At 29.7% G+C, this 26,304-nt stretch overlaps 1 long non-coding RNA gene across 1 annotated transcript in view; it reads right to left on the bottom strand.

Moving 5' to 3' along the window:
• Positions 1-8,618: 8,618 nt before the first annotated feature.
• The window catches only part of LOC143194775 (uncharacterized), a 427,558-nt gene continuing 409,872 nt past the window's right edge, over positions 8,619-26,304 (bottom strand). The window contains exon 6 of the long non-coding RNA XR_013005379.1: positions 8,619-8,687. This is a non-coding gene — a long non-coding RNA (uncharacterized LOC143194775). The remainder of the gene's footprint in view (positions 8,688-26,304) is intronic.

The following is a 26,304-nucleotide window of genomic DNA, read 5'->3' on the forward strand; positions in this document are numbered from 1 at the left end:
TTAAAATCGATCCAGTATTTTTGGTTCATTCATTACTGCCCTTGGCCTGCACGCATTAAATTTGGAGTAAAACAATTCCTCTTCCCCTATACTTACTATGAAGATTTCCTGCTATCTTTGGAATATTTAAATTCATACAATTTTTATTACATTACACATTTTTAAACGCAAATTTTAAATTTGTAATATCTCCGAAAATATTTGTTTAATTTACATGCTGTAAGGAACCATATTGATCTATATTAATTGCACACTGTATTTAAGGTACTTAATTCGATAAGGATTAACGCCGTATTGCTTAAAATAGCTTCGTAAATAAGCCATTTTCTCACGTAAAAAGTAAACAATAAAAATGGTTAATGTGGGTTATCCCTAAAAGATAAACATATACCATCGCGGACTTTTTTGTAGACCTTTTTATGGTGTACAATACTGTAGTACATTAATTTGATCTAACTCGTAGGGTTAGGCAGCGTTTTTGCTAATTGCTAAATAAGCCTAAAAAAATAGGTTAATTTACGACATCACGTTAGAAACCTCTAAAATTAGCAATGTTGCCTTAGTATATTATGCATGTATTATACATATAAGCCTTCCTCTTGAATCACTCTATCTATTGAAAAAAACCGCATCAAAATCCGTTGCGTAGTTTTAAAGATTTAAGCGCACATAGGGATATAGGGACAGAAAAGGCGACTTTGTTTTATACTATGTAGTGATATAAAAATAAATTTATTCGTTAGTCGAAGTTGATTTGTAGTGAGAAAATATGGAATAATTTCAAGGAAAATAGCGAAAACTGCAACTTTGAGTGGTATGTAGTGACTAATTATGGTAAAAAATATTTGGTAAATTTAATTGACATTTTTTATTTTTTATTCATGTACCTAGTGTGCCAGAAATTTATTTATATTTATTATTAACAATGGCAAGTAATAGACCACCTGACTTTGGTGGTCGAACTGAATCCAATGTGCGATCGGATAATCTGTTTTAACCGCATTTATGACTGGCGAGAGACAGAAAATGATAAAAGTCGTGTTAGTCACAATTGCGTTCAAGGGTGACTGAAAATGAAGTTAAAAAACTTAACGCTTAAAATGTAACGAGTTCCTGCCCATCAAATACAACAACAGCTAACATGAAATTGAGCGATTTTGCAGACGCATTGCCCCCGTGATCCTTAAATAAGCAGCATTTCAATATGATCCGGAAATGGATTAATATTGGAAATGGTTTGGGAAAATGACAATAACTTGTCAATATTGTAAGGCATTAAAATACACTGAATTTATTGAGTTATATTGTGCTGGTGGGAAATTTAAATTGACAACACCATCAAGATTACCCACCATTATGCGGATGAATTTCTGGGATGAAAAACGATTCCAACCACTTCTTGACCAACATTCGAATATACAACAGTTGTTTCAAAATATCCACATTCATGGTATTATACCATAAAAATTGTTTAGTAACATTGAAATTTGCATCACATATTAAGTTAACAAAGTTTTAAACAATTGTTGGTACAAGAACATATTTATAACTTACTAGGAGCATTGATACCACTACCAGTCAATTTTTGGAAATCTATTTTACGGGCAATCCTGATTCGTTATGGTGCTCATAATCCAACAGTGAAGCGAACTATTGTCCAAGCAATAGAAATATTTCTTCATCAAAACAATTTTTTACCGACAATCGACGAAGCAGTTATTGTTAATGTCGGAAAAAATTTAAAAGATAGAAGATATGTGATACGAAGTTCACCGGGTCATCCAGTTCCGTAATAATTTTTTATTGTTTCTAAATCTGGCTGATGTCTTTTTGTTGATTAATATATATTTTGTGAATTCTTCTAGTTTGGAGCGTTCTTGTTTTAGTCGTACCCGGTACTTTACAAATATGTCTAGAATCTTATGGAGAATTCGAATCATCAAATCAAAGAAAGTATCTGGGGGAGGTTTGTCTTTAGTTCCTGTGGAGACGTGACTTGGAGTGGGCCTCTGCCGGTTGGTGACATTCATCCGAAGGGAGAGTGGTCGTGCGAGAAAAGTTTCGTTAAGTCGTCAAACCCTCAGTGGAGGCAAGCTTTTTCTTTTTATTCTGGTATGTGGAGTAAAAACGCTAATTGCCCACATGGTCTCGAGTAGGACTATTTTAAAATCGGACTTTCATGATCGGCTGTTATTTCAAGTTACGATATATTTTCAACTTAGGATATTTTTCCGAGATGGATTTATTATCGAGACGGATGTATTTTCAGGATATTTTATAAGAATTATACTAATATTTACGGTCTGTCCATTTTCGGTGTCAGCTTTGTCTCTTAGGGAATAGTAATGGAAGTTCATTTGTATAAGATTGTGAATATATTTTCATTACTGTATTAGTTTTAGAAATTAGTTCTATTTAATATAATATTTCCTTATAAATTTCAATTAGTCCCTTTTAGAAACGTTAAAATTATTAAAATTAAAAGTTAATAAAAAAGTTAACTTAGTATATAGTACATAAAAGGGATTAGTTATTAGTCCCTTTTCCTGTATCCCCTTCGTGGTTTAGGATACCAGAGACAGCCAAGAACCACAAGGTACCCATTGGGTAATAAAAGCTAAACACAATTATTTTATTACTTTATTAAAATTCTGGTACAAGACAAAGCATTCCATCATATACAATCTACGCAATTAATACTAATTTAGTTTAGAATCCAATTAAATAAGCCATTTCTCCATTTCCAACTCTATATTTTATTAATATGTAATTTTGATTAGCAATTAACGTTACATTTACTAGCAAAACCAAAACCATATCGAAATAGTTTACCTAATTGGTTCGGTAGATTGATTTTTAGAGCACAATTGGCTTATAGAACCAATCGAATACCGTCTTAGGACGTTATCGGAATAAGAACTACCATAATCGTCAACGTAACGACGTCTTTACAACACTGTTATAACGGTTCGGCGTTGTTCCTGCTAAGGGGATTTCAACCGGTTCATTAAATCCGACTTAATATCCAGATTTCGAGCATTTTATTTAGTCGAAACGCCGAAATAAGGCCATTATGAAATTACGCGCGAAGGGATGAAGACATCCGGGGCGGGGGCGAGGAGCCTCGTGCGAGCTTTAACGGCGAGACACTCGAAAGACGAGCTGCATTAGTGAATTAGAACAACCGAGAAGTGGAAACTGTCGGAAATAGGAATTCTTGGGGGTCGTAAAAGAAACAGCAGGATAATAAATTAATTTCGCGGCCTCTCCGCTTGGTGCAAGCCGTCTGACGTTTCCTCTTCATTCCGCCGTATCTATTTATCATAGTGGATCTCTCTGGTGGTAGTTTGCGCAATTTGCGAAATTATTTAAATTAAAGCTGAATATTGTATGTGTGTGTATGTATTGTTAAGTCTGATGATTTCAATGTTTTGTTGTGCTCGTGGTAATTTACATAATCAACAGTAATACACGTAACAGCTCCAGTAGCTTCGTAAATAAATTAAGTCAGATATGCCTACATTATTTTAATATTATAATAACAGTTACTGCAAATTATATAATATCCTTTTATGTGTGTTAAGTTTTAGTTAAGTTAACATGATATCTATTGTTTTCTTATCTATATTTTAGTCAACTTAGCGAAAATTTTGCCTACCTTTTTGAGGATAAAGGGGGCATCTAGAGGCGTGAAATTGGGCGTGGTTAAAGCTTACATCGAAGAAGAATGTTTAGGCCTAAGATATTTGTGCTGTATGCGCTACAAATACATAAATTCGAAAACGAAATACGCCCAAATCAAGCAACCAGAATGTGTTAAAATATTATTAAACACAGTTACTTAATTTTAAGCAGTTTTATCAGAATTTTTGTTACATACAATTACTCCTGTATTGTTGGAATTTTTATTATTAATTGTCTTCTTTGTTTACAATATATTTGCAAGTTAGAAATCAGCTTTTTATTTCATTTCATGACTGATGAACAGAGAACAATGAAAAAAATTGTACTTGCTTAAAAACTCAAAGTAATTGATATGGATCTGGCATATGTCATTGTACTAGAGGTAATTATAAATATTATTAAGATATTTCTGCAAATTTTAGTGTTATTAACTTCCGATTCATTTCAGGTTTCTTTCATAAATGCATATCTTAATAAAGTACTAATGAATATTGCAGGTAATAAATACGTTAAGAGTTAAAATAAATGTTGCAAACAGTATTAATAATCATAAAATAGCTTCATAAAATTTTAATTTCTCATTTGTTGGTAAGTTGTTAGTTCCTACGCAGTACATAAAACAATGTAGGAAGCACTGGAAAGCCACAGAAGATAAATCAAAGAAGGATCTAGGAAAAGATCTAGGGCGAGATGAATAAGTGACATAAATAAGCTAGGAACAATGTAATTTCAAATATTTCATTCATATTTTATTTTTATGTAAATAGATAAATTTGAATTTCAATTCAATGTTTTTAGAGTCCAAATCAATGATTGAACTATTTGGTCAGATCATGAATAACACTGACAATATCATTAATGAATAAAACAAATTAATTAATAATGTAAAATCAATATTAATATAATATTAAAATAGTTAAGGATTAAATAAAGCTATAAATATAAATATTTCATCATTTATCCACTTGTTTATTTTTATTTTTTTAATTCTATGCAGATATAATCAAATATTTTAACCTAATGCCGTCAATTATTGTACATTACTTTGCAAAAGTATTTCTGTCGATCTCCAACCATCACCAATAAAGAAAAACTTCGATAATTTTGCGCTACTTCTCTAGAAATCGTTATTTGATTCAAATTCAATCAAAAGAACTTCAAAAGTTATATGCCTTTTTATGAGCGAAGCGAAAGCCATGACAGCGGCATATTCAAAACTATCAAGCAAACGTAAGAATACGATGCCGATCGTTATCTCGCGATCGTCTAATGCTTCCCTAAAAGCAAAATCGGACACAATACAAAACGACGGAAGCTTTAAAGATGATGGTATGGAATCTTCACGTCGGCTAGAAAGGACCGGAGTGAAAATAATGGTATATGCGAACGCGACACACGTTATTCTGCAACGAAAACGCGGACCTTTATTATTCCCTACGGATTTCCTGCATCCTGGTCTTATATTATCATTTTTATGCAATAATAATAACCCACGGAGATATTTTATATTTCAAGACAGACTATATTGCTTTCTATTAAACTAGGACAAATATATGCTCTGCTGCATCGTCGTTAAACTGTCATAAAACATTTTCTTTCATAAGTTACTTAAAGTTACTTTCAGATATGTTTTGAGATATACTAAATATATATTACTAAATGACTTAAAAGTGCCCGAAAAATATTAATTTCTAGTTTAGTTTATTTTCTATAATTACAAAAAACCTAATCAAGAAGTTTCGGTGACTAACGCAAAGGTGTTTTACAATTTATATATACTGTAGACAGGGTTGGGAACCATGTGAATTACTTGTAAATGAAATACAATTATACATATAGTATTTGTAAATCAATTACTTTTTAATGTAATTTGTAATTGGTATTTCAAATATGATGAGGTATTTTGTAGTTAATATTTCAACTATTTATGCTTTCAAAATAAATTTCAACATATATACCAGGAGTGTCGGAAAGTCATTGCCAGCATGTCGCAAGGCCTAAGTATACAATGTGCTATACATGTTATATTTTACGAAATTAACATCGTCATAAATTTATACCTCTTTGAAAATAATAAGTTCGTGCCTGAAAACGTGCATTACTTTTCTTATTTAATCAAAAGAAAAAAGCCGCTGAAAGTCATCATCTACTGATAGAAATGTACGGTGAGTATTAAAAACTTAATCTTTCGAAAATTCAAAAGTGGTGATTTCGATGTATAAGACAAAGAACGTTCTGGTAGACCGAAAAAGTTAAAGAATTCGAATCTGCAAGAGTTATTGGTTGAAGACCTAACCCAATCCAAAAAACAATTCGCAGAATATGGGAAAATGGGTGCCACATTAATTGAATTACAGACAAATTGAAAATGGAAAAATGGTCTGTGAAATGCAGTTTCAAAGGTATGACCGGAAGTCATTTCTCGATCGAATAGTTACTGGTGATGAAATGTCTATTTGTTTTGAAAACCCTAAGAGCAAAAAATCATGGTTCACCTCTCATCACTTGGTGAAGCTGACCGATCGACTTCAAGGCCAAATCGGTTTGGTCGCAAGACAATGTTCTGTGTTTGGTGGGACTATAGTGGCGTGATGTATTATGAACTATTGAAACCTCGTGAAATAGTTAATAATGATCGCTACCGAAAACAAATGATTGATTTGAACTTGCATTGATCGAAAAACATCCACAATGGGCCCGAAGATACGGTAAGGGGATTTTAGAGTATGATAACGGGCCGTTGCATCAAGAAAAACCGGTCATGGAAGCATTGAAAGCACTTGGATGGGACATATTATCGCATCCGCCGTACTCTCCAGACCTTGCCACGTCCGACTATCAACTGTTTGCATCAATGGCACGAGCTTGCACCGCAGCACTTCGCCGATTTCGGAGAAGTTGGAAAATGGCTCAATGGACGGTTTTGATCAAAAGACAAACAGTTTTTTGTTTGAATGGCGTTTGAAGATGTATAGAATCAATTGCAAATGATTTCAGTAAATATTTTTCCATTTTCTTGAACACTATGTAGTATTTATTCTGAAAAAAAAAATCGGTAATGACTTTCCAGTACACCTGGTGCCTTTAGTGATTTTATTAATATGCGCGTTCTGTAGAAAATATCGCTTAGTAGCTTTCGTAAGCCACACGTCTATAAAGTTTCCAACATCGTACCCGTACTGTACGTTAAATTATCAGGTATCTGTTATTATTACCTGAAGTAAATCAAGCCATATTGGCATCAGGTTAGTTATAAAATGCGTTGGTTGCTGGAAAGCATCACATATGAAAGGTAAATAGTTTAAAATATTTGTTTTGTTTAATTCATGTCTTTGAAGCATGTTACTAAAATATGAAATAATGTCTGGGAGTAACAAGAGTAGTAGTACTAGCAAAGAATATTATGATTTTATTGCTTTTGCGAACAGGGACAGTAATCAACCACAAATATCTATATAAATGGAATTAGAGTTAGCTTTCTAAACGATAATAGCAAAAAGTTTACCATCTTTGAACACTATCCAAATATAAAACATATCTCCATACAATATAACACAAGTTTGTGTTCATTGGGATTTTATTCATTCCCCACCAAAAGGCTGTCTGATTAGAATACATTCAAAAATCTATTGCTCATGAAATTGCAATTTTCTTTTAGTGTAATAGGCTGGGTTATTTTAGTTCTATTCTATTTACATATCCTAACATCTGACCGCTTTTTATATTTCCAATACACTACTTAAAGATAATTAGTATTTCGAATTTTGATCACAAGCGAAATAGTATTTTGTAATTTGTATTTTAACTAAAGCAAATTATTTTACCCAGATCTGGAAATAATTGTAGGAAACACATGCATTTATTTAGTATTTACAATCAATCCATCAAGTAATTTTTGTCCATTAAAATAAAATATGGGTCAAAAGTAAATAAAAAGTTTCTATTTTAATTCCTACATATTAAATAACTGGCGTAGTTGGTAGGATATCATCATGACAGTTCTCTTTTGAATCAGTTTAATTAATCAGTATCAATTGACTTATCGAAAAAAAGAAGACAGGTTGGGATATGTATGTGATGTATGGTCGCCAAAGGTTGCTTAAAATCCTCTGACTGTTAATTACAGTAATAACGACATATTCATACTTTGAAACCAATATCTAGTAACGATACCAATCCTAGCCTGATTATTCCTTATAAAATCATCCAATATAAGTTGTACCATGTTACCATGTAATCATCAAGAGCAAATGGTAGGACTAAGTTAAAATCAAAACTCACAAATAATTTTGCCACAACTGTCAGCTACCCAAATCGGACAACAAGAATGTATATTCCTTTGGGCGTTTCTTCAGGAGGAAGATGTTATATTGCGCGACTGGTATTTCCTACTGCTCTAGTCCGATTTGGGATGTAAAGCGTGAAGCATTTACAATATGTAACATACAAATGTTTCGCGTATTTTAGAAAATGATAGAAACGGTGTTTGTAAAATTGAAGTACAGTCTAGTAACACGACCTTGGCATTAAAATTAAAGTTTCAAATCATCTATAACATAACATTATACTCCTTAGACTCCATCAAGTTTAATTGTTACTTATTAATGGTTACAAATTGAACAATCAATCAAAATATACTATTGATAATACTTTGTTATATAGTTTGATATGTATTTTTTTAATAAGGAATTCCTAATAAAACTTTTAGTTATAGATATAAAAAAGTTAATTATAAAAAATGGTTTTATAAAAAATTGAACCCCCTTAAGTTTATACATCACTAATTATAATATGTTATAATGTGTTTTCCCGGATATTTCGTCGGTGTTGTCGGTACAAATTGATCATTAATATTAAAATGCTTCATTACGGTAACCAAAATTAGCATTATTATTCTAGTACAATTAAAGTTCTGTTTATAGGATAAAACTTACCGTTCCAGGAAATTAATTAGCAGCTTTATTAACAGAGTATGAGGTGGCTTATAACACTAAAACAAGAACCTGAAACATAAATAAACATATACGTATAAACATAAATCTATAGTATATGTATACTATTTTGATTTATAACATTTTTATAAATAAATGTGGATTGATATTGCTTGTGTATTTTGTTAAATATAATTTATAATAATAAAGGGCAGAGAAAGTGGTCGGAATATATTATATACATTTTTTACACAATGTGTCCACAAACTGTTTAAGATAGCTTAGTTTCAGATATATTTGCTTAGCATATCTATGGCATATTCTTAATTGGCTCTAGTGTCCGGAATACAAAGGGGTTCACTTTCTTTCCTATAAACTACACGTTAAATATGGAACGTCTTCCAACTGTTACTCCAAGACACTTTAATATAGTTAGGATAAGCAAGATGATTACTGACTTGAAGTGGTTCTGTTACTGAGCTGTATAATATTTAAATTAATGAACATAGAAATTTTGAAAAATTTAGTTTAGTCGGTGGTGCGGAATTTAGAAATTTTCAATTCACAGAGAGCACCCCTCACTCTAGTATATTGGAGTTTGAACAGAAACATCGTAGTCAGGCTGTACGTCTACCAAAGGCAGGTAGAAGTGCCTGAAAGTTCATGCTACCTTTGAACTATACCTATATATAAATGTATTGGAAGTTGGATTAATTTGCTTTAATATCTCTTAACCTAAGTCTAGCTTAAATGGTCAGTCGTGCACTGCTGAGAATATTTAGAATAATTAGGAATATAGAATATATGAGATTATAGATTATAAGACATTATAAAAGAGGATGAACATTCTATTAATATTCACTACATCATGTTTATCAAAGACTTCTAAGAACTTTGTACTTGCGTAATTCAATTTAAGTAATATTGCAAGAATCTTGCAGTTAACAATAAATTTGATGTCAATATATCAACTTCCAAAACTTTTTCCCCAGTCATCGTGAATGTTTTGCATGTAATTATGATCTTTTTCGAATCAGCTGTAAATCTGCTGTAAAATTCGTATATTTGACACAAAAAACAAGTAATTTTTAACGCGTTTCAGGCACAATCAATTACTGATTTATATGCAAAAATAATATGACGAACTGATTTTTCATGGATACTGTATATCATTAAATCGTCAAGGATTTGAACCGAAACATTGTAATGGTATAAAACTACATTAATTTGTGTGTCACTACATTAAGTGTCACTTAGGAGCAATATATTAGGTCATCCAAGATGATCTATGTACAAGAATAGAGAGCAAATATAAAGGATAGAGTGTCCATTATAATAAATCAACCTATTTTTCAGCAGCATTAACTGATGCGTACACAAAGAGCGATAGAACGCCAACCTAAATCGTAATAAATAATTTATTCAGAATAAATTTTTTCCTATCGTACAATTTCCACGGCCAATATGATGGAATGAATTCGAATATCGTACGCCTTACTAACCAGGAAGCCTATTACTTTTACCTCTGGAATTATGATACCATTAAAAGCATCGTACGGAGCAAAAATAATTTCTGGTACACGCTAAGGTTGAATCAAAAACAGGTGTAATATAAAATAAGGTTCCCAAATTTATCTTCGTGATTTTCATAGTTATGTATTACTGTTATAATTGAGTCTTTGGAAAGTGTTTACTTGTCTATTAAATTAGTTTGCATTAGGTTTTTTAATGCGAGTTAATTCATAAACACCTCATATTATATTCAACACAACATTGAATTACATACAAGACGAGTGGATGAGTAATAAATAGTCAGTTAGAAAGAGATTCCGTCGAAGAACGGACGAGGTAATGGGGCCCATTCTTACCAGTAAAATGTGTTAGATAGGTAAGTATAGATACTATTAAATACTAAACTACTGGGTTTTTATTGGAAATATTTTTGTTGTGTTGCAGTGAATATTACTAAGAACACTATAACTAAAATCTCTCTCAAAAAAAAAACAATATAATTCTCGATTCACCGAAAAGAAAGTATCTATATACCTTGTTGTTATTTCTATTCAAGATTAAATTTATAGAATGTTTATACATTCTATAAACGGTGAGTAGTTTTTTTATTAGAAACATAATTTAATCTAACTATTTCAGAGATAATTGTTAGTATGGAAAGTATAGTTAGTAGGAAAACTTAGAGACATGCAGCTCTTTGAGGGTTATAAGTAATCACTACAAATCCTGTTAGGAAATATTTAAACAATATAAAGATAACCCGTGAAGAGGTCCAATGCAACTTCCAAATATTGCTTTTAAAAGAATACAATTTTTAAAAGTACGTAATAATTAAGGGAGACTTGTTATTTCAATTTCTATACAGGACTAGGTATTTCAAAATAGAACAGTAGGCCACTCCTAAAGGCAAGACGCTAAAAAAATGTGTAAAGATAACAAAAGTTAATGAAAAAAGTTAAAAGTTATAATATTTTTTAACAATTCATTGCAGATACATTGTTCGTCATGCTAGAAGCAGGAAAAGATCCTAACAAGTGCTCGGCAAAGGCTGTAATTAAAGAATGGCTTGTAAAACATAAATTATGTTTTGTGATACCATGTTAAGGAGTAAAGTATTTCAAATTGTTAGTTGGTAAATATATATAAAATATTTAATTATGTTTTATGTAATTTACTTTTTTAGTAATAGGCCTGAAAAAAATAACAGTGGTTAGATGTCTGAACAATATGACCACAGACATCAAATTGTTATAGGATCTGGCAAAGAATAACTACAATAGACATACACATCGAGAAAAACATATAAGCAAGAACTGTTTGTATATGAGGAAATGATTGTATACAATAACACGCTTTCGATTGGATGAACTCCACCAGACGCACAGAAGAAAAATTGTTGGTGGAATTGTGAACAAGTGTTAGAAAAGAAATTAAGAGCTTAATTATTGACTTAAATAGTGGTTCAGAATATGACAGTCAGTGAAAGAAACTTTCAGGTTGTGGGATTACGATCCCATGTTGACAATACCAAGACTTTAGGGGAGTTATTTGTACAAATCATTATCAATCACGTAATTTTAACTACATCATGAAAATGTATATCGAAATATTATAAGAATATATCTATTGTGGCTATATCATAATTTGGTTGTATATGATAGACGCATAATTAATATGTGTTATTTACACATGAGAAACAGTTTTATTTCAACCTACGATGTTGTGTAAGTTTAGCCGTTCAAAACTGACTTAATGGAATGAAACTTAAAACTGATGGAAGTGGACTCATGACGCAATTAACAAGTCAATTGAAAAGTCTCCGGCCTACTATAGTAAAACATATTTTTTTGGAAAAATTATTTTTTTATACAACCTTATTCCCTTCAAGGGTGATACACTGATTACAGCGATCATCAAATTTTTTTCTACCATGTTTGCCCTACCATTTTTGCCCAACCATTTTTGGCCGTCCACTGATTACAACGATCATCAAATTTTTTTCTACCATGTTTTCCCTTCAAAAAGCAATATTTTTACAACACGCGAAATTCCTTTTTATCCATTGTTTTCACAATAACAAAAGTTGCTTCACTCAAAATGCTATAATTCACAAACTAATGATCCGAGAGCTGTCAAATTTATACACGCATCTTTTGAGGATTAGTGTTAATTAAACAACATATGGATACATAAGATTCTAGTGTTCTATGTGTCAGGCTGGGGAGTTTTCAATTAACCTGTTATTGCACAATGCCCGTTACATCCGTCCAATGAAATTTAATTAAGATTAGAAAAAAATTATTGTTTATATCGATGGGGAGTGAAGAAATGCTCGTGCGTGCGCACTGATTTCTTATTTATTGTTATGTAAAAAATTGTTATGTAGATATGTTATATCGCGCGACTGTTATGTCACTATCTACCGCTTACACTGCATATTCAACTGCTTGTGTAAAGATTAAATGATGCTATATGTGAAATATCTAAAGATAGACATCGTCGAGAGTCATGTGTCGAGATATAACTTGTTTTGTCACAGATAAAAATCCTCAGTATTGTTTTATATCGCTGTTCAACAAGTCGCTTCTTAATTTCATATAATAAAATAACTTTAAAAGCAATATAAGAGAACTATGTGTTCTAAACTCATTCATATATGAAAGCTTATATATCATTACTTATATTAATTTAATTTGAAAATATTCCATTCCATGGCATGAAGCTCCTGGCATATTTATATTGCCATATTAATATAAATAATTTATATTTACTATACCAATACTTTTATTAATATAATTAAATAAACAGAAACGTATAGGTAAATAAATATTAAAATATCGGTGAAATAATTAACAAACGTTGAAATTCAGAACTAAAACATGGCAATATATGAGAATTGGTTTTCGTTAAATTACAAACTTGATTTTAGTTATTTATTTTGTCCAGGCAATGTCGCTAAATTGATCATTTCCTGCTTGAATTTCGAGCTAAAACATTTATTGTTCATTTGTGTTCGAGATTCCCTTCACATTTAATTAAGCACTTTATAGAATTACAGTTTGGATGATTTGTAGGATTAATTGTTTTTTACATCGTTTATTTTAATACGGTTTAGTGTTGAACTGTTTAAAATTAGTTTAAATCAACTTTTTGCCTTCTAAATAACGAGATTGAAATGATATGAAAATTTTGTTCATATTATTCTTCCAATAATTTTGCCAATGTACGTTATCAAAATATATGACGTCACAAGGTTGCCATATCAAATTTAAGTTTTGGTTTATTTTGACTCTGATACTAATGTAAATAAAATAATGAAAAAAGTAACGCTATAATATACAATTTATTTTAGCATTATGTAACAGTCCACAATATACGACACCAATGTTCTCTCATCGAACACAAAAATTATTCAGAAATTATTTCCTTTTTTACTTTTGAAGCATAATTTTATTATTTTCTATTTATCTGTCATTCAATTCATGTTGTCACAATAAAAATTAATTAGCAATTATTAATCTTGTTAAACGCTTATAGTATAACACGCTTCTGAATTTCCGCAGCTTAAGATATACTATAGTCCTTCCAATAAAACAGCCAATGCACGTCATAGACACCGTCGACAGTATTGCCAAATTCAGTTTGTAAAATCGAAAATTTAGTTTTAATCTTGGAACGAGTTTTTCCTTCTCCTATTACTAATTAGCATTACTCTAGTTGAAAAGAGACGGAATGAAGTCTAATGCGTCCTAACATACAACCAAATCGGTTTCTAAAATTCGATTTGTGCTGGTACTGGTCGACACCCTTATCATATGTCTGCAATATTATTTAAAAAATCAATGATAATAATTGGTATTTATAAACCGGCAAACTTTTTTTTAGTACTGCAGCTGCACCTAATATTAATATGATCATAGAGAGCAAGTGAATACAGAAGATGGGAACAAAACAAAGCAGGTGACAAGTCACTTTAAACTAGATTTTATGTCTATTCGAGGTTAAATGTATGGAATGTATAACAATAGTGAGTAGTTTTTCCAATAAATATTATTGAACACAATTATTTCAGAGAAAATTGTTATTTTGGGAAATATTCATATAAAACTTAGGGATATGCAGGTATTTTAGGCATGTAAGTCATCTCTTCATACATTGTTTCATAAACAAGGATTTAAGAATCTAAGATTTAATTTTAAGAAATAGGTAAAAGTTAAAATAACATAGGTTTTGATGTTTATAATGTTTTTTAGGTTTGCAGATATATTTTCGTTCATGGTGGAAACAGGCGTTGTTGAAATTCCCGTAGCTGAGATAGTGTTTTGTCACTCATTGAATATAAATTAAATATTTGTGTTTTATGTAATTAACTTTTTAGAAAAAAGCGTTAAAACACATACAGTGTAGATAGAAGCATTGTCTACAATAACAATTTCGTTTTAAATAAACTCTATCAGACACAAAGAAAAACAAATTGACCGATGGTGCTGAACAATGCTGGTAATAAGATCAGAAACAACTAAAGTTTAAAATATAATTAATATAGGATAACTGTAGAAAATCATATTGGATACTGTTAAATATTTATGTACATAGATATTTGTGTAATTGTTTAGAGTATACATGAGCATTAGATTAGAATTTATATGGAGAGAATTTAGATCATTAACTATTTTATATTGGCAAATGCGTTAGGTAAAATATAGTGATTAAATGTAATTTTATATATGAAAATGTATACTAGCAGTAACTGAAGAAATTAGGGAGACATTTACAGATACCAAAATGACTTTATAATGAATTGAACGAAAAAATTAAAGATAAAAACTAATGTACCCTCTAATGACAGTAGAGAACATTACTTGGATATACAATTGTTTATTAGTTAGTTTAGACTTCCATGAGATATTGTGTACATAAAATATCGTACATATAACACAACCTCATAGGAGGTGAGGAAAAATAGTTCAATGTGAATATAATCAAACAATTCTAAACCACAAATTATTGGGGCTGTTTAATTAACAGTAGTTTAAGTCCATCAATTATATATAAATTAGATATACTATAATGTTAAAATAAATTATATTTTATAGCGTTATTTTTCTTTCATTATTTTATTTATATCAATTTTTTGTTATGTCAGAACCAAAATAAATTTAGTGCGGCAACGTTGCATCACGCACCACCATTTTACAAATATCTGTTCATTAATTTTTTATATACCCTCACATCTTTGTTACTTTTTCCAAAAATAATTGAATAAAAGCTGCGTATTCCGGTTTATGCGGTATTGATAAAGCTGTTTTTAAATATTGACTTTGAATACTATTTTCCAGTATTTTGTTGAAACGCAAACCGGATTTTAATTACGCGTTTTTCCTAGATGTCGAATAGGCGATTTTAAAATTGGCTATTGCGTATCAGCGCAAAATGCAAGTTAAAACAACGTTTATTGGTCATTTTTTGACGTATTTCACGGTAATTTCCAATCAATAGCATCATAAAAGCCGTTTTTGTATACCTTATCAATTTTTTCGCGATATTTGTTTCAATTGAATGTATTTGAATGTGGATATGACAACCATATGTTTACTGATACTTTAAAAACAGACACTTTAGTATTTCAAACATTTCTGTTGTATTTTCAGGTCTATTAGATTAGTTACATTTTAGTTTCCAATTTAACACAAAAAAATAACAAAATATTTATCCATAGAATGTTTTATAATTTCGTCTTTTATCAGCTAACTCTTCAGAATGGACTTGTTTGTTTTTCGTAGTCTCGGTACTTGGTGTTGGGAAAACAATTTTACCGACTGATTAGTTCTTACTTGAGATAGCAACCCAGGTGATATTTTGGTCTTCTAGAGCTGGTATGTTTAATTTATTGGTAACATAGTAAAACGTTGAGAGGTCTTGCTTGGTTATTATTTAAATAACATGTAAGAATATATAATTACATTTCATATCCATTTGAAATCACTATTTTACCAATACTACCGCAATAACGTAAACTGTAGTCCTTTCAATGAAACAGTGGACTCACGGCATCTAGGTTGATGATGTCGCATTAACTCTTCGTTTTAGTTCATTTTGGCTCTGACATAACAAAATCCAAATCTAAATAAAATAATGAAATACACATATTTATTTTAACATTATCTAATGCCTATATTATCGAGGGACTTAAACTACAATCAATTAAAGAGTTAAAATAGTTTGTAAAAAATTACGGTTGTGTTTTATTATATTTGCATTGAATTTTATTCCGCACCACCTGTGAGGTAGAGTTTTAGGCGCGTTTTTATGTAGTAGTATCGTCTAGAGGCCTTTATTTTACTTTCATTAAAGAATATATTTACCTTTTCGTTGAGTTCTTTTTTCCCATGGTACAGTGCTTCCTCGTAAATCATATCGATATCACTGTATTTCTCCTTAGGTTTTTCTGTTGCTATTTATGTATATCTTTCTTGATAAAACTAGATTTAATTTCTCCCAAGTCCTTTGCATTCTCCTTAATGCAATTGCCCTGTCTGTAAAATAGTTCTTTCTCTTCTAGAACATTTTAACCAAATGTTCATGTATATTCTGAACACTCACGCATATATCTATGAACATAAATCTTTCACATTCTACAATATAATTTCCTATAGTTATCGCATATTAATTATATAATCTTTTGGTTGTTTCCACTTTCACCACCTTGTCTTGGAAAATGTCAGCATTGAATTATGAGCCCACTCTCAGAGAGTTTCATTCAAGTGGATAACTAAACTGTTAATTTCCAATCTATTCCATCATTTGTTTCTTCTCATCCAAACTGAAGGTGTTATTAACCATTCGTGTTTCCAGCATGAAGAACAATATATCCACAGTCAATTATTAATAAATGTTATGACTAATAAAACATAATATAGTGTTATTCCAACGTTTACCTTTTCCCATCAACTTGCCTTAATTGTATTTTTGTTATCATCTTGCCATGAGTGACCCAATATCCTATCCTGGTATATCCATGTATCATCAAAATACACAAATCATGTCAAGTCTCAATAAACCGTTTCATGGATTATCTTTGCATTATTTAAATTTTATATTACCTAAGGGCGTATAAAGGGATATTCTACATCCTTCAAAGAGCTGAACATCTCCAAACTTTCTATGGATACTTTCCAGACTAATAACTAATTACTGAAATATTGTACTAAATTACGTTTGTATTAAAAAAAACTACTCACTATTTTTATACATTTTATATATTTGATCCCTGCTGGAGCTTTCATCAAGCTGATCTTGATTAGTAACCCACTTAATACGAGGATGGCTTCTTTTTGGTGAATCCAAGATTATTTATATTTTTCATCTTTTGAGATATTTTAGTGACTGTGCCCATACTAATATTCAGTACAGCTGCCACACGCTAAACTATTTTTAATAGAAGTCCCAGCAATTTAATATTTAACACAAAAAATATTTAACTCTCAAAAGAATTTTACTTTTAAGAGGAGGCTTCTATTATATCGTTCCTGTTCGAGTTCTGTTCTGTATGACGTCGGCATGCTCAATCAAAATAATAATAAGCAGCGATTTGAAATTTATCAAAACAAGCAAAGCATTAAAACAACGTCTGCAGGTTTATAACCTGTAGTTATCATAACAAATATTTGGAAGAATTTTGCGGACGTTTGTCAATCAATAAAATAAGTTGAATTAAAAAGTTTCCTTCTCTGTATATATTGTCTGATTCTATAACGAATTTAAAAATTGCGGTAGGCAATGTATTAAATATCTTGATGAGGTTACCTCACTGTTATTTTGAATATACTTTAAATTCGTATCGATTTACGTACTCACAACGGAATCCGTTTTTACTAGTAAACGTGCTGTAGTTTCATCAGATCATGGCACCATTGTACAAAGCATTAAAAATTAAATAATGTGTAAAATGATACAAGAAATAAATGCAAGGAATATTATTTATAGGCCACCCTCCATGTTTTCTTCCATTTTATGCGTTTTTCAATAGATATAGCATTTTTTATATAGCATATTCACTTTGTCGCTTTGCTACGTTTTTACTACAATGATAACAACTGTTGTAGTTTTCCTTTCTTTAACAAGTTAATATTTTTTTCTTCTTTCTATTCTGCGTCATAGCAGTCTATCTCAAAACAATAAGTTACTGTGATGTCCAACTTATAAACTGTTTGCTTGTTGTATTTATTTATGAGAGAGATTTATGGCGCAGCTTCCTTCCTTCTACGTGAATCTGTTGCTGAGACTGAGGATGTCGCATCTCTTGAGCTTTGCCTACTGTTATTTTGTCTCGATAATGCCAGCTCGTTTATATATTGGCTGTACAAGCTTCCTCTGATATTTTATGCTAGACCGACTTAGTCCCTGTTTCACTGTTCTTATATTGAGATCTAGATGCATTTATAGAATATTGAGCATATGCTTTAATGAATTCTTCTGTAATCTATCTAACATTACAATGTTGCTGTTGCTTGCTGTGCACTAAAATCGAATGCTGTACGTTCAAATTGACTTGATTAAGATTTTGTACACCATCATATTAATCTCATTGCGTAAGTAGAAGTTATTTGCTATCTACTCTAACATTAATATAATATGAAAGTTTCAGTTTCTGTAGAGATTTAGTTTTGTCTCTTTTTTTCACAAATATTCCATGAAATTGCTTTCCTTGGCTATTTTTAGATCTCTGCAAACTTTCGTTCAAATATTGACAGATCACTGACATTATCGCTATTTGTGTAGTAGTCGATCTACTTATTTTAATTTACTTATTAAATCCTTCTAAAAACGATCGAAGTATATTTAGTATATTTCTGTTTTTTACTTTCTCTTTTAATTTGGTCTCAACTATTCCTATCTTCAATATATAATCTATTTGTTCACCTAAACTATCAATGAATGTTGAATAATTAAATTAGTTAAAAGAAATTAATATTTATTTATCTTACTGAATAATACTAGTAAAATGTACATACAAACTTGTTCGAAATAGATAGCACTTGCTAAAATTGAGAAGCATGTTGTAATTAAATATATTGCATGATATTGTATATTTATTTATGTCAATAGCGGTAAAGTGCACAACTCTAGAACGATCCATCGCATTTTTCGGTTTTATCTTTAGATTGCTAGATAATTTAGTATATTTTGATGGTTTGGAAGATTTAAATGAATCAGCAACAGTCTACAAGTTAGCCAAAATATTAAATATTTCACATAAAATAAATAAAATAAATAACAATAACCACTAACAAGGTTGTAAGATTGTTATGTTAATTTTAAACTGTTTTCAAAGTCTCTGGTTGATCTTTAATCGTCATTAACCAAGATATACAGCCTTTTGCTGATGTATCATCATCGGGATCCAAAGCATCTTCGTTATGTTTTCTCCCATTTAGTAATATTTTCAGTGAAATAATTTTCTTCGTAGCAAAATTTTCGCATCCCTTTTTAAGAATATTAGGCGTATTGAGGACTGCGATATTTGGCACAGACAAAGCTTTTATGGAGAAGTAGAGAAACTTATTATTTATAATTTAAATAATTTGTATTAAAACTGAAAAATTTATTTACCACAATACCTCCACCATTTTATTGAAAGATGCTTCCTTTTAAGTTTACTTCCTTTAAGATAGATTTTATATCAATATATAGTAAAGAGCCTTTATAAATTTTTTTGTATCGGAACATTTTGTAAGTTCAGAGCGTCTTTATATGATATATGTGTTTTAGATATATTTTTGTGCCCTGTGGTCTTTGGACAAACAAACAGAGGTATATAGTATATATTAAAAGTGCGAAATTTTTATAAAATGGACGTTTTGTAAAGGAATATTTTCTATATTTTGGAGAAAACATTGCCAATATTGCAGATTATTACAGAAGTTTATATTGGTGTAGGTTTTAGTATCCTAACGAACCTCTTCTTATATTATTTTTATTCTGTATTACACTGAATTCATTCATTCTTATCTGCTTTGCTCGCTTATGTGTATTTTGCATGCAAGCAAACTCAATTAATCTAACGTATTGATGGTAAAAGCTTTTTTTATATTAGGCAGTGCCGGTTTCCTTAATATGTTTTCTAAAATTGTTACCTACAATTAATTTTAAAGGAACAAAATACCAACATTGTTCAAGTTATCTCAAAAAGTTGAACTAATGTTGTTTCAAAATATAATAGTCGATGGAATTTACAAAAAATATTAGATATTTTGGGCGATTAAATTTCAAAATATAATTGACAAAGAATTGTGTTGAAATATATATGAGTTGTGAATTCTGATTTTTAATTTTCATTAAATTTTTAAGATATTGTAGGAAATTAAGACGAATAACATAAGCTAATGAGGACTAGCTACAAGCTACTTATTGCCAACGACCTTAACATATACATTAGATGATATATTTCTGCTCACAGCTAATGCAGAGGGGAGTATTACTGTATTATAAAAAAAAACATAATGAATATAACGACTTACAGTCGAATTTGGACGGCGACTACTTGTACTTTGTAACTAAATAATATTACATGATTTATATACTCGTATCAATTAGACTATTTTATGGAGAAAACGCTTGAAATACAAAAAATACAATTTTTGCAAAACGCTAAACTGACAAAACCAGTAGATAATATTTACTGATGCATTAAATACTATTGAATTTTTTAATGCCGCAGTATTTTAAACGGCACGAAAAAGCAAAACCCATTGATGCATATCAAATAGCAACTTTTTATAAGCCCCAATCACAATAAATATTTTATTTTGAGTAAAATCCTGTAACATAGGCCATTTTCCATGACCGATACAGTGGAATAAATGCAAAATCTACGCTTTGTTAACCAATAAGCCTGTTACTGTTTTTCCAACGATATACGATTTTTTAACATTTTGGTTTAAAGAATTGTACATTCATCAGAAAAAATATTATAAATTAATTTATTGTATATAATATATAATATTATATTATAAAAATAATACATTAATTAAACTACATCGGTATTCAAATTATTGTTTTTTATTTATTGTTTTCTGATCAATTTATTAAATAACTAAACCAGACCTTGTTACAGTATAGAGACTTAATTATAATTGATAATATGATTAAAAAGATTAAATCAAGAGACAGTATTTAATATTACAGTAGAACAATTAATTATATTATTATTGGTGAAAAACCGGGTATTGATGTATGTTAGTTAAAACCTGTATTTTAATTTTTTTACATTAAAGATATTGAAAACCAGGAATCCGAATGATTACGAAAGCTATTGGTGTATTAGTGCAAAAAAACAGTAGTAGTAGAAAGCACAAGAAATAGAAAAAACAGAAAAGTATATTTAAATATTAAATTCAGTTACTATGGGGCGTTTTTTAGAGCGTACCTTGTGTGTTTTCCACTTAGATATTGCGCGAAACATTCTTCTAGTTGGAAAATCGGTTAAAGAGTTTGAGAAAGTTTGTGTAAAGCATTCAAAAATATACTCACATATTCCGACTGAGACAACCGTAGAAAAATGCAGAAAATATGTATAGAACATCTGTACCATAGACTGGTGGTTATCTAATTGATTGTGGTGAAACGCCAATAGCACCGATACTGATGTTACAGTGGAAACTAGTTAACTGTAACTAATTATGATGGAAGATGAAGAAGAAGAAGAAGATTTAGGATGTAGTTGTTAAGAAATGTATGGTTCGGTTTCACTAATTTTAAAGTAAGGTTGTTATATATTATTTGTTAATAGATGTTTTCGAAAGTCGTTTTAAATTTACACGATAAAGCAGTTATTTGCCATGACATGGAAAAAGAAGTTTGTGATGAGAATATGCCAGATAAGAGGTACACATTCCGACGGCGTCACTAATATGTGACTAGAAATGCATAGAAATATATGCACTTTTGCATTTGCGACATATATATTTTATGTCCCGTCTGCTTATGCTAAATTAAATTAATTATATATATTGAAATATATTTAAAAGAATGTATGGATGCAACATCGTTATTACACAATATTTTGTACATAGTCACAATATAAAAGTCACAATCAGATCTTGTCATTGTAAACCAAGCAATTAAGTACATTTCAGAGTTTAGCAATACTAATAAGTGAGCGTAGTTGCTGCTATGTTGATGATTGTTTGCTTGCCCATTAAGTAAAATAATAACCGTCAAGGAAATAATAAGATATATATCATACTTTATATAATTATGCAGATTACAAAGAATACTTTCAATTAAACTTTCAAGAAAACTTTAAACTTTCAATTAACACCTGCTTTATTATTTAATTACTCCTCTTATTATTTACTCCTCGAAAAATTAAGGTATCAAATGTTGCGATTTTTAAGTTATAGTATTCAAGTTCAGTTATTAAATGGTCCTTCCTATATAATTATTTAGCTTTAAAATACTTATTATTTATAAGAATAGTGTTAAAATCAAAATTTGTTGCGATTCTTTGATCTAATCTTTGTTATTAACGATAAGTAGTTTGTTAGTTAGAAAATATCAGTCCAATAATTTATGAAAAAATAGATTAATATTTTATGTTATTGTATTATTGAAATTAAAATATAAATTTGTTAATAATTAAATTTCCTAATGAAGGTTTTTCTGGACAAATAACTGACATTTTTAAAGTAACTATCGTCGTTAAAAACAAAACGTACTGGAAAAACATTTATTATGCTAATTCGATCGATAGATTAGGAAATAGGGAAATGAACAAATTAATTGGATTGGGAAATGCATTTTCAAACTATTTATAACTACATACTACGTCAATGTTTAAATTAAATCTACGGACTATTGGGTTATGCGAAAATAAATAATTTTTAATAGAATATTATTGTTCAGTTATGAGACATTTCATATTTTTTCTACTAATAAAAAAGGGAAGATTAATTATACATCATCCCGTTACTTGTCAATGAAAAATAAAATGTAACTGACGAATGTAGGATATGCTATGCTGTTGGATGAAAAATTAAATTTTATAACACGGCTTTATTAATACACCGTTAGATATATTGAAACAAATGCAACCCTATAAATTAAACTGTCTCGTGTACAGGCTATATCTTGATAAATTATTAGTCTCATAAAGACGTACTCATTAATAATCTATTGAGGATGAATTCATTCTATCAAATATGTCACATTTTTTTATTACTCTAGTAAATATGTATTTTCTAGTTTGGGAGTATTTATTCATAAGGTAAATTTTTAATATTAACATGTAAATCAGACCATGCAATATAGATTTGTATAATATATATACACGAGTATAATCAAAAACACTTTATATGTCTGCATCAATTAAGTTTTTTCTATTTTCTATATATGCTTCTACTGATACAATTCTTATTTCTCTACTTCTCATTCATCATGTAAATCTTGTCCATTCATGAGGTTTAATTTTTGCTGCTTCTATCTTACTTTTTCTTTGTAAATTTGGCTTGTAACTGCTTTGTACACCTCCACTCTAGTTTGTCTTACTTAATTTTCTTTTCATCTTATTATTAATTTAATTAATCTTAATTTTCTTTTTATTAATGAACTTGTTACTTATAGCGAAGTACAATTAAATAGTTTTTCTAATTCTAGCGTCATTTCCATCTTTTAGTTTTCGTTACTCTCGATTTCTATTTTACCCCCTCAATTTGGATAGTTATTACTTGTTGCTCTCGAATTACCATGACGTTTTGCTTTTGTTCATTACCATTGCATATTCGCTTAGTATTATATTCCATTATCCAGTTGTTATTATTATATTATCTGTAAAAGCTCCTACCGACATTTCTATTTTTCTCTAATTATGATATTTTTATATCAAATATACAGTTCCGTTTTGTCTATTTAAGATCCTTTTGTTATTTCATTCATTAATATAAAGAGTATTGCGCCAAAAGTTTTTTTTTATTATATCGAGGTTTATATATTCTTTCTTAGAGATAAAAAGTTAAAAATATCTAATGAGTCATCTTTATATTTAAATTATTATGCGTATGCGGTTGCATTCCATTCATATTGACAATTTAGATTTTGTTGGAGATTTAATAACCATTGAATCGTTGAATTTTCATTATTTTACAATGTTTTATTCATTAATTATCCAGCACCTCCAAGCATATACATGATATTCAATCCATTGTTTAATGAGAGTAATTAATACATAGTGTGTTATTATTAAATTTCTTATAAAATCTATAATGGCATTTAGGCTTTCCTCCAGAACCAGTTTTCTTCATCCAATTCTTTTAGAAATTTATTATTAATTAATTGTTACTGAAATTCTTCTTACCTGTAATCTTTGCCCTGATCATTTTTTTTTGCCATAAGCATCTGCTAACGGACCCAAACCTTTGTGTTTGGATGGAATAATTTATTTCAACAATAAAACAGATACTATAAGACGACCACAATAACGTTTATTTACACCATACAGGGTCACCATATGATGGGTTTGGTGGTCAAACTAAATTACTTATAATTCCACATAAACACATACACCCACATAATTTCATAAAAATTGGTCTACTACTTTAGGAGGAGGAGTTCAGTGATATGCATATGGACAGAAGGATGATTAACACTAAAAAAGTGCAATATAATAAACATATAAATAAAATTATCCGTACATGCTGCATAAACTAAATAGTCAAATTAACACCTGCTTTATTATTTAATTACTCCTCTTATTTCCATTATTTATCAAAATACTAAGATAATCTGATTGTAAAAAATCTAAGTATTATCAAAAATATAAGTAGAAATTGGACAGGGACAGCGAAGATTATCGGGACCACTTGGTACCTCCACAGAGATCGTTTCGGACGCCGCAAGTTTATTGGCAAAAATTAGTATATATTTTTTATTAGATAATATGTACCTATCTTACCGAAGTTATAATCTAAATAAATAAATGCTCAAAAAGTAAAATAAGTATTAAAAAAAATATTTTCTCATTATCTCGTAGGTTGGAATAACTTAATAAATCCAAGCATATACATGGTATTCAATCCATTGTTTAATGAGAGTAATTAATACATAGTGTGTTATTATTAAATTTCTTATAAAATCTATAATGGCATTTAGGCTTTCCTCCAGAACCAGTTTTCTTCATCCAATTCTTTTAGAAATTTATTATTAATTAATTGTTACTGAATCTTCAAGAATTACCTGTTATCTTTGCCCTGATCATTTTTTTTTGCCATAAGCATCTGCTAACGGACCCAAACCTTTGTGTTTGGATGGAATAATTTATTTCAACAATAAAACAAATACTATAAGACGACCACGGTCAAACTAAATTATTTATAATTCCACATAAACACACACCCACATAATTTTATAGAAATTGGTTAAAAATGGACAGAAGGATGATTAACACTAAAAAAGTGCAAAATAATAAACATATAAATAAAATTATCCGTACATGCTGCATAAACTAAATAGTCAATATAATCGAAATGTTAGTTGTTTAATAATATAATTTTAAATGGCCTGAAACGCGGTAAAATTCAAAATTTTGAAGAACTAGAAAACATTGTAAAAGACAGGGACTAATTTTTCTGCTCTATATATATGATTTGGTTTGATTGGAGTTTTCAAACAACACAGATAACAGGAAGTTCTGTTTGACATTATGTTGTTAAAGCACAAAGTGCCCAAGAATAATATTAATTGTTGACTTATTTCACATTAAAATTATTTACAGTTATATTTTTTATAACAATTTTTATAACCTATTTTACAAAAAAAGAATTCTTCAAGGCTTAAAAATGATATTAAACTAATTTACATATACGTACTCAGTTAGCTGGAACCAAATGATCTCATTGGAATTCTACACTTGCCAAATTCAAAAATGAATCGAACTCTTCGGGATTCAACAGTACACAAACTGAATCTTTACCAATAACAAACATAAAATCAGCCAATTATAATCAATATATAAAACAATTCAGAATATTCAGATATTTTATATTTGTTCACACATTGATAATATTGAGGAGGCCCTTGGATTAAAAGTAATTTTAATTTATTTGATATATTGTAATTTTAATTGTTGCTGGTGTTTTTCTCGTCTCAAAGTTACTATAATCTGAGCCATGAAGAGAAGCTA

This window comes from Rhynchophorus ferrugineus, unplaced genomic scaffold, assembly GCF_030347505.1.
Source record: "Rhynchophorus ferrugineus isolate W39M unplaced genomic scaffold, kcgeb_rfMv2 rfM4, whole genome shotgun sequence".
Classification (NCBI taxonomy): Eukaryota; Metazoa; Arthropoda; class Insecta; order Coleoptera; family Curculionidae; genus Rhynchophorus; species Rhynchophorus ferrugineus.